The sequence below is a fragment of the Tenrec ecaudatus genome, chromosome X (assembly GCF_050624435.1).
Source record: "Tenrec ecaudatus isolate mTenEca1 chromosome X, mTenEca1.hap1, whole genome shotgun sequence".
Classification (NCBI taxonomy): Eukaryota; Metazoa; Chordata; class Mammalia; order Afrosoricida; family Tenrecidae; genus Tenrec; species Tenrec ecaudatus.
In genome coordinates, this window is record NC_134548.1 from 45619080 (window position 1) to 45636299 (window position 17220).

General features: G+C 41.1%; 1 long non-coding RNA gene and 1 other non-coding gene across 4 annotated transcripts in view; both read right to left on the minus strand.

Annotated features, from left to right (window-relative positions):
* LOC142433914 (uncharacterized) overlaps positions 1-17220 on the minus strand; it is a 144437-nt gene that overhangs the window by 42308 nt on the left and 84909 nt on the right. For 2 of the 3 annotated variants that reach the window (XR_012781093.1, XR_012781092.1), the window contains exon 3: positions 6318-6416. This is a non-coding gene — a long non-coding RNA (uncharacterized LOC142433914). Of the gene's footprint in view, positions 1-6317; positions 6463-17220 lie in introns of all 3 variants that reach the window. The other variant, XR_012781094.1, reaches the window with a different exon arrangement.
* On the minus strand, positions 646-797 carry LOC142435292 (small nucleolar RNA SNORA62/SNORA6 family). The gene has a single exon (XR_012781375.1). It is a non-coding gene; the product is annotated as a small nucleolar RNA SNORA62/SNORA6 family (small nucleolar RNA).

The window sequence follows — 17220 nt, forward strand, 5'->3', positions numbered from 1 at the left end:
AGCACAGGGGAGAAAGAACCTTGCTGAGATGGACTGACACAGTGGCAACAATGAGGTCAAACACAGGAACAATTGTGAGGATGGCACAGGACAGCGTTTCATTCTGTTGTTCATAAGGCCGACCGATATGGTTTGGAGCTGATTCGATGACAAAGGAAAAAAAATAAAACAAAACAAGAAAACCTCTCCCATTTTTTTAAAAGCCATTTCTTTTTAGTTTATGTCACTCATAACTGAACACAATTCAGGGGGAACCATTACAAGGATCTACATGTGACCTCCTCCCTGGGGGACGGACAACAGAAAAGGGGGTGAAGGGAGACGCCGGATAGGGCAAGATATGACAAAATAATAATCTAGAAATTATCAAGGGCTCATGAGGGAGGGGGGAGCGGGGAGGGAGGGGAAAAAAAAGAGGACCTGATGCAAAGGGCTTAAGTGGAGAGCAAATGCTTTGAAAATGATTAGGGCAAAGAATGTATGGATGTGCTTTATACAATTGATGTATGTATATGTGTGGATTGTGATAAGAGTTGTATGAGTCTCTAATAAAATGTTTCAAAAAAACTGAACACAATTCCTAAATGATACACTAACATTCAGGTATAATTCATTTTATTTAAAAAATTTTAATTTTTTTTTTTTACTTATAGCAAGGATTACTATCAAAGTCCACTCATTGGGTCAGAGCCCCTGTGGTGTTAGTGAAAACCTTCCCATCATGTAGCACACTACCTACACTTGTGAGTTCATTGGCCAGCCAGTGGCCTCAACTCCAAGCTCTAACAATGTGCACAATTCATTTTATTTTTGCTCTTGTTAAGAAGATGTGAGGGAAAATCCAAAATTATTGATACAAAATCAGAGAAAGTTTTATTAAACCAAAATATAGACCCAAAGGTGAAGTTCTCATTTCTTGCCATGTCCACGATCTCGGGCTATACACTTCGGAAGGCAGTGTTTCCATCTCTCCAACCCTTCCCCAAAGCATTCTGGACTCTGGTTTACACTGCATCAAAAATGGCAGTTTTGCAGGGTGGGGGTGGGTGGGTGGAGGGAGAGAATGTCATGGGCTAGAGAGTAGGCAAGTATTAACTTGGGTGGAGGGAAAGGCAATACGAAATAAGAGGGAGGTTAGGAAAATGTGATGGAGGCTGGGGAAGACACTAGGAAGTTTATTGGAGTGAAAGAGAGCAGAGAAAAATGCTGTTCTATACACAATCCTGCAGTACTGGTGATCTACACGTAGATGCTTAGATAGACATGCAGGTTGAACAGGTGGAAAGGGGCGTGTGGGAGTATCCCCACGAATAGATGTAGGTTTGACAGAGGATATTTGTATACGTGTGTGTACTTTTGCTGCAAATATGTTCATGAATATGGGTGGCGCATACAGAGGACAAAGTTATGAAACTGTCTTAGACGTGATCACATACCCTGAGGAAATGATTCGCTGGGCCTGGGGCATCAGGATCCTCATTTACGGGATCATCAAGGCAAATTGGCATAGCATAGTTCACAAAGACAATGTACTACATCGTACTGAAATGAGTAGCAATTGGGGTCCTAGATGCTTGTGAGCAGCCACCTGAAGTGCAACTATTGGTCTTTCACCATCCCGAGGGAAGAAGAGGGATGAAAATAAAGAGACACATGGAGACAATGAGTCCAAAGGATTAATGAACCATACAAATGTCTGTCTCCACAACCCCGAGGCGAGAAGAACTGGATGGTGCCCAGTCACCACTACTAACTGCTCTTATAAGGATTATATTAGAAGGTCCAGGATTGACTGGGAGAAAAGTATGGACCAGAACTCAAAATCATAAAGGAGACCAGGCTTACTGGTCAGATGCAAGACATGCCCCTCGGGTCTGGAACTGAACTCATTTCTGTGTGAGAATCATCAACCATGTAAGGTAAAAAGGGCAGCATTTCCCAAAGGATAAAGTTCAGAGGGTTGGGAAAGGAGGAGGAATGGAAACAGGCAACAAGGGGGAAGTGGGCAATCTGATGGTCCATGAAGCCATCGCAATGGATGAGTTGAATGTACATGAAATGTTGACTAGAAAACTATGATTTGCTCTATAACCCTCACCTAATTCACAGGAACCCAGATCATGTTAATTTTAAATGTTCTTTGAGAGTGGGGAACAAAATGCTGTCTCAAGGGGTAAGCTCAGGACTGCCGAAAGGATGGAGTAAAGGTTCCCAGTGACATGACCCCCAGACAGCCTTTGGTACCCTCAAAGAAGGAGCTGGTACATTGTCTTGATGGCAACAATTTCTCGGCACCCTTTCCCTGACCTTTTTCTTACCAATGCAGTGTTCAATTTTCTTAAATCTTCATCCTAATAACTCCCCATCATCATCCTGTGTCCTTCAAGAAAAATGATCCAGATTGCCCCACTGAAAGCCCCACAAACAGTTGCCTTAGCCTTCTGAACTCATCTCTCTACTTTGACTTTAACTGGCCCCGCAGAGGCCCTCCGAAGGCACTGTTCTCATTGGCCATTTTGTTTGTGAAGGCCCCCTAATGAGACTAGGACAAGTGCATCCCTGCGAGAAGGTGTCTGATTGCAGAGACACGTTTTAGGCTCACTTTGTTCGGAATAGACCCAGCCATGTATGAACTCGAGCACGAGTAGCACCGTAGTTGGACCTACCCTTGCAAGCCCAAGGCAACGAGTTGTCTATAAAATTTAGTTGTGCTAATTCCATTCTTTGAGTTGGGCAACCGTTCTGGCCTCCCTTTTCCTAGTTGTTCCTCTTCGTGAACAAACCCCACTGGCCCCTACGTTTCCTACCTCATCTTCCAAGTTGTTCCTGCTTAATTGAATCCCATACAGAGCGATCTTCAAGGAGCACAATGCTCAAGGCACACAGTCTCCACGAGTTAGGCTAAACTGTGGTTTGGTTTTGTAAAGTGGGGTTGCTAAGAGTCGGGATCTACTCCGCAGCAGCTGGCATTTTGGGGTTGTAGGAAGATTTCAGGTGAGAGGTTTGGTCTAAGACTTAAGGCCTAAAGATTATATCAGGGATCCGTCCCGCCTCCGTGTCTTCAGAAAGTGAGTTCCATGAGTGAGTACCATCTTCTTCTCAACACCTTTCTCCAGATGAGACCAGTGTAACCTGACACGGACTATTTTTGATCACTGAGTTATAGAATTGCGTTTCTGTCAATATTTGCTCCCGCTTCCAAATATAGTGCCTGACAAATAGTAGGTGTTCAATAAAAACGGATTGGTCAACTGGAAGACTGGTTTCATCTGAATCTGTCACTCTCAGAAATTAGGATTCCATTTGAGCAGGCCTGCCAATTGGACTGTGTGCAGATGCCAGCTGATGTGTACCCACAGAGGCGGCACTCTAAGTCCCGAGCTCTCAGGAGATCGCTAGAGGTAAGGGCTACACTGTCTGATCCCATTGGGTTGCATACACAAAAACCTTTTCTGAAGTGTTAGCAGTGGCGGGCCATTATTACTTTATTAAAGGAAAATAACAGTAAAGAGGCGGACCAGCTTACTTACAGAAAGCAAACAGTGAACAACAGGAGTAGATCTGAGGTGAGCCAGCCCCTCTATTTAGCTTCATAGGAGAGGAACCTGCTTGTGTCTATAAAGAGACCTGCTTATCCATCCCAATTTACCCAGTTTCTTTCTGTGTGTTACTGGGTGAGCACCCCATCAGCAGCTCGCTCGCTCTCTCAGCAGGCATGTTGTTAGCTCAGGTGAAGTGCATCATGACTTTTGTTGGATCGGACACCCTGTGCTTACGGGTCCAGTTCTCCACCAGCAGCTTTGGGACAACTTGGGCCAGTGCCAGGGTCCGATTGGCATGAGACAGCTCTCAAAGCAAAAGTGTTCTGTGGGCAACTTCTGTTACAGCGCCTGCTCAAGCCTCAGGACAGGCCTCTTGTTGGTTCCCATCCGAACTGGCCCTCTCAGCTTCAGGGCTATAGCTCTCAGCACAGCTGGAACATCTGGCACGACCCAAAGCAGGCCAGCTCAGGCCCCCCTCTGCTTGGGCATCCTCCCGCATGGGCCTGGAGCGCAGCTGTATCCCCCTTCGTGAGTTGCCTAGCTCTGTTGGCAACAAGTTGCCCCGCGGTGCCGGGTTGTACTCCGTAGACCAACTCTGCTCACCGCCGCCACCTGCTCTGTGGATCAGCTCGCCCACTGCTGATGGCTGCAGATCTCGTGGTTCTCACCACGAGCCCTGCCACCACCAGTTCTCCGCTGCTTACTACCTTACTGTGCTTTGCCATCATCTCTCTGGGTCTCCAGGGTTACCGCTCACTCGCTCAGTACAGCCCTTTCACTTGGAACTAGGGGTTTCTCAGGGTAGGAATCAGGCCTCCAAAGGGCACTCCTCCCCATGCTCCTATTGACCAGGCGTCTCCCCCCACCCCCCAAAACTGGTATATGGAAAATCCTTGTCCATTTCAAGACTTGGTTTTGATTTTCTTAAATAGATCAATCCCTTAGGCAGATGTTAAACGGACTGGTAATCCTGGGCGGAAAGCAAGCCACTTAGGCAGTTTGCAAATCAGCGAATTCTTTGGCCGCCTGCAACCCAACCGCTCATTTTGGGAAAATTACAACATCAGGGCCAGAAAGGCTACCTGAAGGGCACCTCTTGCACCACACCATGTGCTTGCCATGTTTGAAAAACAGTAAACAAACCTTGCTTCACCTTCAAGGTAAGAGGGACCAAAACAATCACGAGATAATCTAGAGTCCTAAAGGGCATTGAAAATGTGAGCTCCGAAAATGCAAACGAGCAGATTAGGATGGAGACAGGAGAAGAGATGCTGGGTGGTGGTGGTGGCGGTGGTGGTGTGTATGTGTGTGTTTATCTTTCTTTCCCAATCCAGCTAGCTCTCTGTGGTACATTTTGTGTCTTTTGTTCACCTCTTCTGCCAGTTGGAGTACAAATGCTTATTTGCTTAAACATTTGTAAAACTATCGTTCTAGAAAAGCGACCTACATCAATAAGTCATTTTCATGGATGAATAAATGATGAACAAGGGAAGAGGGAAGGAGTACACATACATGCTCATGTAAAGAGACAGCAGGGCCATTCTGCTAGGTCACCAGGGCAGAAGAAAACCATGAGGGAAAAAAGACGAGTCAGATGCCGAACAGGTCCAGAAAAAAGAAAGTTCTCATAAATATTAGAGGAGAAAAGTCTTGAAAAATAGATAAGACAGTTTGCCTCTGATTTTTAAAAAAAGCATTTCAAAATGGCTTATGATGGTGGTGGCATCTAACATTCTCCCAGGCAGTAGGAACTATGTTAACCCTTATCTATGATAAACCTACAGCCAAGGAAACAAAAATTCAGTCCGTCCTTCAACAAGAAGGGTCTTTTTGTATAAAAAATCATTTTTATTGGGGGCTCATACAACTCTTATCACAATCCATCCATCCATCCATTGTGTCAAGCACATTTGTACATTCATTACCCTCATCATTCTGAAAATATTTGCTCTCCACTTATGCCCTTGGTATCAGCTCCTCATTTTCCCCCTCCCTCCCCACTACTCCCTCCCTCATGAACCCTTGATAATTTATAGATTATTATTATTTTGTCATCTCTTACACTGTCCGATGTCTCCTTTCACCCACTTTTCTGTTGTCCAGTCCCCAGAGAGGAGGTTATATGTAGATCCTTGTAATCGGTTCCCCCTTTCTACCCACCTTCTCTCCTCGCTCTGGTATCACCACTCTCACCACTGCTTCTGAAGGGATCATCTGTCCTGGATTCCCTGTGTTTCCAGTTCCTATCTGTACCAGTGTACATTCTATGGTCTAGCCGGATTTGTAAGGTAGAATTGGGATCATGATAGTGGGGGAGGGGAGGAAGCATTTAAGAGTTAGAGGAAAGTTGCATGTTTCATTGTTGCTACACTGCACCCTGCCTGGCTCATCTCCTAGCAAGAAGGGTCTCAAGGCTATGCCTGCAGCTTCAGCTATACCGAGTTTGAATTTCTCATACATCTTTTTCTTGTGCTACAAGATCAGGGTTTATGGCACCTAACATTATGGAAGTCTGTTTGGCTACTGATTTGAAGACGATGCAGCATATGGTAGACTGTTAAGAAGCAGCAGGAACAGTGTGTTACTAGAGAGGTGGAGTGGGAGGGGTGGTAGGTGGAGTATGACTAATGTGACAGTGTCAGAGGGGATGACACCAACATGACTGTCTACAAAATTATTGTCCATTGTTTCACTAGAAATTCATTATTTTAATTAAAATAGTTCTGTGATTGGTTACAACAACCAAAATTATGTTTTGTCATAAGCCCAGCTTACCTTGTCAGGTGAAATGCATAGGAATCAAATTGATTACATCGGTGGGAAGAGGCGATGGAGAAGTTCAATATCATCAGCCAAAACAAGGCCAGGGGTCAACTGTGGAATAGACCATCAAGTTCTTATATGCAAGTTCAGGTTGAAGCTGAAGAAAATGAAAACAAGTTCATGAGGGACAAAATCCAATCTTGGATATATCCCATCTGAATTCTGAAACCATCTCAAGAACAGATTACAAGGATCTACATAGAACCTCCTCCCTGGGGGATGGACAACAGAAAGTGGGTGAAGGGAGATGTTGGACAGTGTAAGACATGACAAAATAACAATAATTTATAAGTTGTCAAGGGTTCATGGGGGAGGGGGAGCAGGGAGGGAGGGGGAAAATGAGGAGCTGATACCAAGGGCTCAAGTAGAAAGCAACTGTTTTGAGAATGATGAGGGTAACAGATGTACAAATGTGCTTGACACAGTGGATGTATGTATGGATTGTGATAAGAGTTGTAAAAGCCCCAATAAAACGGTTAAATAAAAAAAAAGAACAGATTTGACTCACTAATGACTGAATACCAGATAAATTCTGAGATGACATCAAGAACATCATACATGAAGAAATCAGTAGTCATTAGAAAGAAAAGACCATTGTGGTAGCAATTGTACAGTACTGCTTGGTGTGATTGAACTATGGAATGATATAATATCTGTGTTAGCTCCCAATTCAATGGTTTTGAAAAGACCAAAATGGATGTCAAGTTTCAGAAGAAACTCTGAAACGTGCTCTTGAATGTAGAGTAGCTAAAGCGAATGGAAGAAATGGTGGAGTAAGGGAGCTGAACAGACATTTCAAACAGGAATTCAAGAAGCCAAAGTATTATCATAAAATATGCAAAGACCCAGAGTTAGAGAGCCAAAGCAAGGAAAAACACACTCGGTATTTTGCAAGCTGAAAGAACTGAAGACAAAAATGCAAGCCTTAAGTTGTAATATTGAAGGATTCCCTGGGCAAATATTGGATGATGCAGCAAGCATCAAAAGAAAATGGAAGGAATACAAAGAGACACTGTACTAAAAAATGTCGGTCAGCTTTCTACTACTTCAAGAGGTAGTAGATGATCAAGAACAGATGCTATTGAATTAAGAAGCTGTAAAGTCATTAGCCAAAACAAAGTTCTCGGAATGAATGGGTTATCAATTGAAATATGACAACAAATTGATGCAATACTGGACGCACTCACTAGACTACGGCTAACCCACTGGAAGAGATTCAGATTTGATTGAATATTCATATCACATTAAAACACTTTTCTGAAGATAATTAAAAACGATTACAGCAGTATAAGAACAGGGAGCTGCTAGAGGTCAGACTGGATTCAGAAGACGAGGTGACAAGAGGAATATCACTGCTGATGTCAGATGGATCATGGCTGAAAGTAGAGCATACCAGAAAGATGTTTTCCTGTGTTTTATTGACGAAGCAAGTGCATTTAACTGTGTGCATCTTAACAATCTAAGGATAATTTTGAGAAAAAAGGGGAATTCCATAACACTTCATTGTAGCGCATGCAGAATCTGCACATAGACCAAGAGGCAACTGTTCAAACAGAACATGTTTTAAAATTAGGAAAGGTGTGCATCAGAGTTGTGTCTGTGTGCTCAGCAAATACACTGGGACGCTGGACTATATGAAGAACATGGCATCAAGATGGGAGGAAGACTCATTAACAACCTGTGATATGCAGATGACATCACCAAAGAAGACATGAAGCACTTACTGATGAAGATCAAAGACGACATTCTTCACCTCACAAGTAGACGAGTAATGAAAAACCAAGAGAAGACTGAGGTTGTCAAGGGTTTCTTTTTCTTAGATCTACAACTAAAAGGTCCTCATGCTTGGTCAAGTAGAGGGTCAGTAAAATAGAGGAGCCCCTCAAAGAAATGGGTCGACACTGACGGCAACAATGGACTGAAACCTAACAATTGTGAGGATGGCAGAAGACGGGGCAGTGTTTCTGTTGTATGCTATGAGTTGAAACTGAGTCGATGGCATCTAACGACAATAACAACAACAAGGGTTTTGTAAAGGAGCTCTGGCTGCTTAAGCATTGGGTTGCAAGGTCAGTGGCTCAAGCCCACCAGCTTCTTGGTGGGAAAACTATGAAGCTGTCTGCTTCTGTAACGATTTAAAGTCTCAGAAATCCTGAGGAGCAGTTCTACTCTGTCTTTAGGGTTGCTAAATTGGAATTGACTTGGGGGCAGTGAGCGATGGTTTTTGCTTTTTGAAAGGTTTCTGTAAAGGGACCCTTGTGGCGCTGTGGTTTAGACATTGGCTGCTAACCACAACATCTGCAGTTTAGACCCCCCAACCGTCTGCTCCTGTAAAGATTGTTTCCTAGAAAACCCTATGTAGGTTTGCTCTGTGTCTGAAGCAAGGGGATGGCAGTTTTTTGTTGAAGATTCCATATGACCTGGGAGGGGAGGAGGCCTATGTAATGGGTGACACCATGAGCAGAGAGGATTACTATGAATACAATAAGGGAAAGGCTTAGATTTCATTTTTTCGTCCCTTCTCGGCTTTTGGCTTTGCCCATCTCAACTTTCCTCTTACATTTTTATCTTTGGGCCAGCAACTATTTTATTTCTTACATGTTCTTTTTCCTCTTTCAACGTGAACATTTTAATCCAACGGCAAAGTTGTAAAAATAGTAAAATGAACACCCACATAGCCTTTACCTAGATTTACCAGTTGTTGACATTTTGCTGGATTTGTTTTCTCGCTGTTAAAATGTGGTTTTGTGTAAATGTGTGTGCGTTCACACATACATAACACTTTTGGGGGGAAAGATCTGAGAGATTTGAAAGTAAGTTTCAGACATTTCACCAACAAATATCTAATTATGATATATTTGTTATATTCAATAAAATGATTACACTCAGGAAATTTAACACCAATGCAAGATTATTATCTATGAAGGATTCCATATTCATGTTTCTTCGTCTCAGTAGCAGAGTGTCCTATATTCTGTTTTGTTGGTTGTTTTTAAGTTCAGGCTCCAATGAAAGATTATCATACACTGCAATTAGTTGTCACATCTCTTTACTTTCTTCTAAAGACAAACCTCCGAGATCACTGTGGTAAGAAGTCAAGAAAGGCAATGGCCAGGCAACCTAGCTTCTCTAAAGCTTTCAGTGCCCCCCAGTCCAAAGGTACCTGGCAAGCGCCTTCCCCCCAGCTAAGATTGCCCAAATGGAAGGCCAGTTCAGCCAAAGGGGCAGAGAAGGAGGAGCCCAAGTAGAGATCGCGGAGGTTGTCAGCGAAACCTACTCCTGCGCAAGTGGAGACGAAGCCCAAAAAAGGCAGCAGGAAAGGATAAATCTGCAGAGGAAAAGTGAAAGCAAAAGAGAAAAGGGGCAGAAAGGGAAAACAGACTGAAATAACTAAAGATTGACCTGCTAACAATGGAGATAGGAAACATGAAGGGAGTGCAGTCTCTGGTGAAACAGGACAAAAAGAAACACCGTCTGATGAATGTTTATCATGTCTTCTAGGAACCCTGGTGCTGTAGTGGTTATGATTTGGGTTGTGTGACCTGCCAGGTCAGCAGTTCGAAACCACAAGTCACTCGAAGACTGGACTTTCTACTCCCATAAACAGTTTCAGAAACACAGGGGAAGCTCTACTCTGTCCTATAGTGTCGCTACGAGTCGACTTCAACTCGATGGCGGTGAGTTTGCTTTTTGACCATGTTTTATCAGTGGTCACTGTTCTCTCCCTTCTTGTATAATCCAGAGGAATATTTTCCATCAATTTTGTAAATGCAAGTTTTTTGTAGTTCTAGAAACATTTTGTCGAAGGAGGAAATCCAAGTTCATCCCATTTTTAAAAGTGTAAATGCTTTTTTTTTTTAAGACCTGAAATCATTTACTGGTTGTTTATTTCTTGGTACAACCAGAAAATAGTGGGATATTGAATTGTGGGAAGACATAACTGTCTTGGGAAGGGGTCCTCAAACTTTTTAAACAGGGGGCCAGTTCACTGTCCCTCAGATCCATTGGAGGGCCGGACTATAGTTTAAAAAACAAAAACTACAAACAAATTCCTATGCATACTGAAGTAAAAAACCAAACAGGCCAAAAATACCCAGTGGGCCAGATAAATGTCCTCGGCGGGCCGCATGTGGCCCGTGGGCCGTAGTTTGAGGACACCTGGTTGGGTGTCAATGTAATATTCCATGGGATGGGATGGGGGTGGGTGTGTCTTTGTATCCCTAATGCAAAACATACTTAATGAAAATTTGGAGTCATGCATTTGTATAACTTCCGTTTCCATGTTCCCTCGTCATGGCTCTCGTAAGAACTGTGGTCATTCTGTAACACCTTTGGCTGTGTAGTCCTGTTTTTCTGATAACTTTGTTACATGCTGTGAAAGGTTGAAAATTTGAGTATGTAGTGTATGTGACAGTTAATTGTGAATTAGTGGGGTCCACATGGGAGAAGCACACCAGCCTGTGCAATCACGAGGTGTTGAAAGGATCAGGTAACAGGCATCATCAGAACAAAAAATCTTATTATAGTGAATGAGGGGGGGGGAGTTAGGAGTGGAGACCCAAAGCCCATTTGTAGGCCACTGGACATCCCCTTGCAGAGGAGGTCTCTGGGAAGAGATGAGCCAGTCAGGGTGTGATGTAGCAACGATGAAAAATACAACTTTCCTCTAGTTCCTAAATGCTTCCTCTCTCCCCCAACCCCCATCATGATCCCAATTCTACCTTGAAAGTCTGGCTAGACCAGAGGATGTACACTGGTATAGACAGGAACTGGAAACACAGGGAATCCAGGGTGGATGATCTCTTCAGTGGTGTAAAGAGAGGGTGGGTTGGAAAAGGGAAACTAATTACAAGGATCTACATGTGTCCCTGGGGGATGGACATCAGAAAAGTAGGTGAAGGGAGACATTGGACAGGGAAAGATATGACAAAATAATAATTTATAAATTATCAAGAGTTAATGAGGGAAGGGGGAGTGGGGAGGGAGGGGAAAAAAATGAGGACCTGATGCCAGGGGCTTAAGTGGAGAGCAAATGTTTTGAGAATGATGAGGGCAACGAATGTACAAATGTGCTTTACACAATTGATGTATGTATGGATTGTGATAAGAGTTGTATGAGCCCCTAATAAAATGATTTAAAAATATTGTGAATTAGTGGGACTTATGATGTAACAGCTTGTCAACATTTAAAGATAATGGTACTTGATACCCTCTTAAGGAAAACATGCCTCCAAATTTAAAATTGGAAAGTCTCTGGCATTTTTTTCCTTCATTCTATCATTTTCATTTAGTCATTTGAAGGGAGTTTAATAAACGCACTATTTACAAAGTGAGGGGTGGACTTCAACAAAGCAACAGGGATGATGCACTCCCCTTGGGTGGTACATGTTTTCCGCTTTTATGACATTGACATCGTTGGAGAATTCATGCTAGCTCTTTTGCATAGTATTGCTGAAATTGGTATATCTGATTGTTTCCTTACGATTACAATCTCTCTTTCTTTTTGGCCTATATACTTCATGTGTGATATTGTATTCTCAATGAATCACATAAGAGGACATATGATGCTATGGTTGGCGGTGCTAAGTTTGATCATTTGCTCCAAGTGGTGTCCACAACGTCTCTCCTTTAGAAAGAGGCAGTGCCTTGAGACTGTGAGAAGATAGTTTTGCTCAACAACCTCTCAGTGGGTGGTTTTACATCGACTGATAATTCTTGCCAGAATCAATTAAGACAGTAGTGACTGCAAGATGTTGGGGTTTTTGATTCAATATATTTTATTTAGAGCGAGCTTTGTCTTTTTCTGTTTCATCACCTTTCAGAGCCACTCATTTTTCTTCTGTTGGAATCACTCATCCTTTTTAGTGCAAATCATTTAAGCTTGCACTGTTTGTCCATTATTCAAGCCTTGAAACCTAGCTTCTTCTTGAACAGGGAAGTAGGTTAGGTTATGGATAATATTCTTATATTAAAATGTTTCCCCCCATCATATATATATAAATTTATCACGGTCATTGAGTTGATTCTGACTCACAGTGACAGGGTAGGACTGCCCCTGTGGATTTTTGAGGCTGTAACTCTTAACTGAAGTAAAAGCTTTGTCTTTTTCACTCAAAGCAGCTCATGGTTTGAAACTGCTGATCTTGCAGTTGGTAGCCCAACAAATAACAACTAGACCACCACAGCTCACTCATGCTCTCTCCACACACACACACACACACACACGCACACACACACACATAAACACACACACATTGAAAATTGTGAACTGGATGGGGGGTTTGCATTTTTATTAACATTGTAAAAGATTTATTTTACAAATCATTTAATGTTAATAAAATTTATTTAAGGGATTTTACATGTTTTTCATTACCAACCAGGAGTTCCTATTTAGTAACTGTTATAAAAGTTCACTTCGAGATTGCCCTGGTAAGAAATTGTCCGTTGGTTAAACTTAAGCCCATTTATTTATAATCATGAATATAATCTTGTATCTCCTTAGGAGAAAACACAGCCCTATTAAGTGTCTGTGGCATTCCATGTAGAATTTTATTCTTTGGCCACAGTGTTAAAGCTCTTAATCTCAGTTCCACAAGTCCTCTTTGAAATTACCTGGGAAGGTTTAATTGGAAAATCAACATTGGTTCAATAATTTAAACTTATCAACCCTCCTAATAGTTCACCCTACTGCCACTCCCCCACCCCCTCCCTGCCTCTGAGTTCTCTCTCCCTCCTGTGGATTACTCTCTTTCCCTTCACCCAAGTCAGTACCTGTCAACGCTCTAGCCTACTGTTTCATTTTCTCTTCCTTGCCCAACCCCCCCAACTTGGTAAACCCCAAAGTCTGTTCCTTTTGGTATGAAAGACTGTCTACTTTGTTTCCCTAGAACAGCGTCTCCTACAGTAGTTATTTTTTGATAGACTAGCTTCATTCATAGTGTTCTCCAGGCTCCTTCGTTCCAAGAGGTACTTTGTGGTGTTATCACTGTTTCCTTGAGCAATGCACAGTATTCCATTGTGTGCATGCACCAATGCTTCTTTATCCATTCCTCTACTGATAGGCATTTAGATTATTTACTTCTTCTTACTATTGTGAACCGTGTGCTTATGTCTCTTCGTGCTATGACTCTTCCTTCTTTAGGGTGTGTACCCAGCAGAGGCATTGCTGCCTCATATGGAATTTCAATTCCCAGTTATTTGAGGTAGTATCCCTAGTTCTTGCACATTTTTACATTCCCACAAGCAGTAGCGGTATATGAGGGTTCCCATCTCCCCACCCGTACTCCAACATTTTAAAATTTCTCCTTGTTCTTTTTTTAATTTGGCTGTCGTTGTCTGTATACGTTAGTGTTCAATGTTGCTTTGATTTGCATCTTTCTGACTAGTGAGCATGAGCATTTCTCCATCTATTTGTCGGTCGTCGGTATGTTATCTTTGGTGAACTGTCTGTTCATGTCCTTTGCCTATTTTAAATTGGGTTATTTATCTTTTTCTTGTTGATGTGTTTCAGTTTTCTACAGATTCTAGAGATTAGTGCCTTGCCTGATATATTGTTGCCTAAATATTTTTCTCAGTCTGTGAGTTCTTTTGTTCTTTCGATGCACACAAGTGTCCTATATTTAGAAGGTTCCAGGTAGCTATTTTGTCTTCTACTGTGTATACTTCCTTTGTTATATTTTATAGAGTGTCAATACCATGTGGTATGGTCCTCAAATTTATCCCTATTTTCTCATTGATGGTCTTTATAGCTCTGGCATTTATATTTAGCTCTTTTCTCCATCTGGAGTTAGTTTTTGAATATGGGGTGAGGTATGAGTCCTGTTTTATTCTTTGGCAAATGGAGATACAAATTTCATTCCCATTTAACATTTTTGGGGCCTTTGTCAAAGATCAGTTGTGTGTAGGTAGATGGATTTATTTCCAGGTTTTCTTGCTGTTCCATGGGGCTATGTATCTGTCATTGTATCACTACCAGGCTGCTTTTACAAACGGTTTCTTGTAATTGTGTTCTGTAGTTTTTTGGTATAAGTGTTTTGCTTCTCTGGTTCGGTTTGTTCTTACGTATTTCATCTTTGGTGTGGCTATCGTAATATTATGGTTTCTTGATTTCCTTCTCAGAGCTCTTTGTTACTATGCAGAAATCTGATTTTCCTATCCTGCCATATTGCTGAATCTTTGGACTATTTCCAAAAATATGTTTGTTGAGTCTTCGGGGTTTTCTACATATAAAAATCTTATCAACTGCAAGTAGAGTTTCACTTCTTCTTCGCCCATTTGGCTACCTTTTATTTTTGTTGTCTAATAGCTCTGGTTAAGACTTCTAGTACAATGTTGAAGACGAGTGGGAGTAAGGGCATCCTGTTTGGTCCCTATTCACAAGGAGAATGCTCGCAGTTTCTCCCAGTTGAGTGAGATGTTGGCCACTGGATTTTCATATATGACCTGTATTGTGTTGAGAAATTTCCTTGCTATTCCTATTTTGCTGAATATTTTAAAATCAAGAATGGGTGTTAGATATTGTCAAATGTCCTTTCTCTGTTAACTGATATGATCATGTGCTTCTTTTGTTTATATGATGGATTGTATTGATTGTTTTTCTGATGTTGAATCATCCTTCAATACCTGTAATAGATACCACTTGATAATGATGTATTTTTAAAATATATTCTTGCGTCCTATTGGCCAGGATTTTTTTTATATCTATGCTCATAAGGGATATTGGTTTATGGTATTTGATCTTTTTTTTTGGTATTTGATCTTCATAGTGATTTTGTTTGGGTACCAGGGTTATACTTGCTTCACAAATGATTTCAGCATCTTGTTGTCCCTTTGTATATTCTAGATTAGTTTCTGTAGAATTGGCATCAACAATTTTTGAAAAGCTTGGTAGAATTCCCTGATGAAGTAGTCTTGCCCTGAATATTTTTTTGTGAAATTTCTCGATGACGTAATCTATTTCTTCTTTTCCTGTGAGTCCATTGAAGTTTACTCTACAAGTCTGTGGTAAATTGAGTAGCTAGTACATTTCTAGAAATTTGTCCATTTCATGTAGGTTTTCAAATTTTTTTTGAACACAGTATTTTTTAGTAATGTGCTATTGTTTTTGTTTTGTTTTACTGTCTTTTTGTGATTTCCTTCTTTTCTATTTTGGTGCATTTTTCCCCATTCTCTTTGAGGTTATCCTGTTGTACGTTATTTTCTTCCCATATATACCAGAATGTTATCTTTTTATTTACATTAAAATGTTTTGCATCCACATTTCCCTCCATTTTCTTTGTATCTGTCTTCACTGCAGATTGATATCTCTGGTTCCTAGTTTTTGGTCTTGTAATTTTGTCTTATTTTAATTATTGCTGTAAGTGTATTGGTTTCTGGGAGGTAGTGGCTTGTATGTTGATCTCAGATTTGTCTGCTGTTAATTCTCTGTCTAAAGTATTCCCTGTAGTACTTTTTGCAATACTGGTTTTGTTCTTTAACAAGTTCCTTTCATTTCCCTGTCTCTGGAAATACCCTAATTTTCCACATTTTACGGATAATTCTGCTGGATATAAGATGACAGTGTTTTGGATTTTTTTCTTTCAGGGTTTGATATATTTCATTCCATTGTTTTCTTGCCTGCATGTTTTCTGCTAAAAAGTCCAAGGTTATTCTTACTGGTTTTTCTTTGGTGTTTTCCCCCCCCTCCTACCCTAGCTGGTCTCAGGATTCTCTCCTAGTCCTTCATATTAGCAAGTTTGACTATGATATGACATGGTGTTTTTCTTTTGGGGTCTACCATGTTTGGGGTCCTCTCAGCTTTCTAAATAGTTATTTTCTCCTCTTTTATATTGTTAGGGAGATTTTCTTTCAGGATTTCTTGTACTATTTTTCCCTGTGGATTTTGTTTGCTTGTTTGTTTCTCCCTGCTCCAGAATTCCAATGAGATACAAATTGTTCCTTTGGATAGTGTCCCACATAATTCTTAGGTTTTCTTCAGATTCCTTTGCTCTTTTTGTTGATTGTGTCTCTTGTTGGTTGTAGTTGAGAGATTTGACTTCAAGCTCACTAATTCTACCTTCCATTTCTTCTACTCTGTTACTCTAGTCTTTGGAAGAGCTGTCTAATCATGTTATCTTAGTATTTGTTTTCTGGATTTCTATGTTTTGTTAATATTCATTTTAAGCTTTTTAGTTTTTCTTCTGTAGCTCTCCTGATCTTTTCCCATCCATTGTTTTGATTTTTTTCCCCCCTGGTAACTCCAGAACCTTTCTTCTTCAGAAAATTCCTTTAGATTTGAGTATTCTTCACTTGTTTGTGCCTATTTTTATTACTTTCTTTTTTTATTTGGCCCAATATTGATGGCTATTAGGGGTTGGAGGGAGGCCGGGTCATGTGGCAACAGTTAACTCCATCAAGTGGTGCATGAAAAGATTAACAGAAATCACAATATGAAAAGAAGAAAGAAGTATAAAGAAGATGAAAGAGGAAAATACGAGAAGAAAGGAAAAAGTTGATAAAAATTAATTTAAATATATATAGTTTAAGATCAACAAACAGACCTGGAAGTATTTATAGGTTTTTTTGTTGTTGTTCTGGTGTTTGGGGTTTTTTTTTGTTTTTCTCTGCCTTGTTTTTGTGCTTATTATTATCTCTGCATATCTATCTAGATAAGATAGGTGGGATAAACAATCTGGAGGCAAAAACCATGGGACCAATCACCAGGACAAGGGAACAAGTGATCTAAAATCGATGGTGAGGAGGATGTAGGATGCCTGGTAGGACTTGATCAAGGGCAGTGTAACTGAGAGGAATTACTGAAACCCTAATGAAGGCCAGACAAGAGGAAAGTAAAAGGAAATAGAGAAAAGAGCTGGGA